This window comes from Armigeres subalbatus, chromosome 2 (assembly GCF_024139115.2).
Source record: "Armigeres subalbatus isolate Guangzhou_Male chromosome 2, GZ_Asu_2, whole genome shotgun sequence".
In the NCBI taxonomy this organism is placed as follows: Eukaryota; Metazoa; Arthropoda; class Insecta; order Diptera; family Culicidae; genus Armigeres; species Armigeres subalbatus.
The window spans coordinates 360,651,181-360,652,891 of NC_085140.1; the positions used below are offsets into that span (position 1 = coordinate 360,651,181).

Genomic DNA, 1,711 nt, shown 5'->3' on the forward strand with positions numbered 1-1,711 from the left:
TGTTTTATGTATGTATCAGAGCAGAGCAGAGCTTGTTGTTAGATATCGAGCAGAGTTAATATGTTGAATATTTCTAAGCCTTATGACAGCAAGAGCAAAATTCCGCTACTAGAGGGTCCACTATTGGGCATTTTACCCTAATTCGTTTGATGGGATAAGCTGCAATTTTACACGCCGTTGAATTTTAAAAATTATTTGCTGTGTAGTTCTGACAGTTGGAGTCGTTCCGCAAACGTCAAACGGTAGTACACTCGACAAAATTTCATTTTTGCACTTCCAACATGCTGAAAAATTTGAAACGGAACTATGGAATACAAGATGGCTATAATGTTTTCGGATCCTCAATTTGTTTTTCAGAACAAAAAGATGCCCATAATATTTTATTGTGAAGCGTACCCATTAATACATAATTCATTACTATTTACTATATTTCAAATAGACTTTCCACATATTGGTATATGAACATAATGATCAATATTATATGTCTATTCTGTTTTTGACCATAATCTCAAATAACCGCGCCCAATGTGATCTGATTGCATTGTTTTGTTTTGCTTATTATTGATTTGCATATTTTCACGAGTTGTATTAATATTCTGTCGTACTCAATGTTAAAAGTATTTGATTTTCCGGATCAAGTTATCGGAATTAGTAGGCTATCTTCCAGATGTGTGATGGTTTCAGTTAAACGGAAGCTCGGGCGGAACTGGCTACAATAACGTTTATCTAATCGACATCTTTTCTACAAGGTAAGTTATGAAAATAAGTACAACGTTGAAGCACCTGTTGCAGTAGTACTTCCTGTCTATTTCGCTATATTTAGGTAGAACTTCTGCTCTTTAATGTTTTCGATTTCGAATCGATGGATTATCAGAGGCATTAGCTGCATTGTATCATCTAAAGAAACGTTCGGCAATTTTCTGGATAACAGGAACGGGAAGACTAGCAAAGCCCTTCTTTCAATCATGATCTGTTTCTGGGAGCAAATAATGAGAGAGGGCTTGGAAGCCGCAGACATTCCTACTGATATCCAAACAGCAAGCCGGGCCGCACTGGAATACTGTTATTCGAATCAGAAGAGGACAATATTTAACAAACAAGGTATGTACAGAACACTTTTGACAGCAAAAATAAGTTGTCCTATAATCCTTTCTCCTTTTTTCTAATAAGCTTATTTCTTTGGTTTTTGAACAGGATGTCGTAAATTGAAATTGAAGACGGAAACTTTTGTGGTTCATGCTCCACACGAGAAGATTTACAGCGATTTCGGAATCAATATGCGGAACATTGGTTGGAGTTGGTTCAGGTATTATTTCGAAAAACCCGAGGATTTGGGGTTACAAAGATGAATAGATTTGATGTGAAATAAATTGTTATTTTTATACTAAACCGGGTACTAAACCTATTAGTTTAAGAATAAATTAGAAGAAAATGCGTTCGCATAACGGAAAATTAACAAAAATCTTTTTATTTTAGATTTGCAAATTTCACGGAGCTCACGCTTGATTTATTTTTGAATTGAAATTCTGAATACTGAATACTGAATACAATAAATGAAAATGAACTACTTCCGATATTCATAGTGTTATTTTTTCGATTTTTTCGAATCCTTCAAAAGTAATCTTGCTCTGCGTGCAAGGTTCTTTGCTAATTATTGAACTATCACTTAAGTTCAAGTCGAGTCGAATCCGGAAATTATTAGACGCAACCT

The 1,711-nt window shown here is 34.8% G+C and overlaps 1 long non-coding RNA gene across 1 annotated transcript; it reads left to right on the forward strand.

Moving 5' to 3' along the window:
• Positions 1-549: 549 nt before the first annotated feature.
• Positions 550-1,496, forward strand: LOC134217158 (uncharacterized). The gene is made up of 3 exons (XR_009980929.1): positions 550-749; positions 824-1,101; positions 1,195-1,496. It is a non-coding gene; the product is annotated as an uncharacterized LOC134217158 (long non-coding RNA).
• Positions 1,497-1,711: the final 215 nt, after the last annotated feature.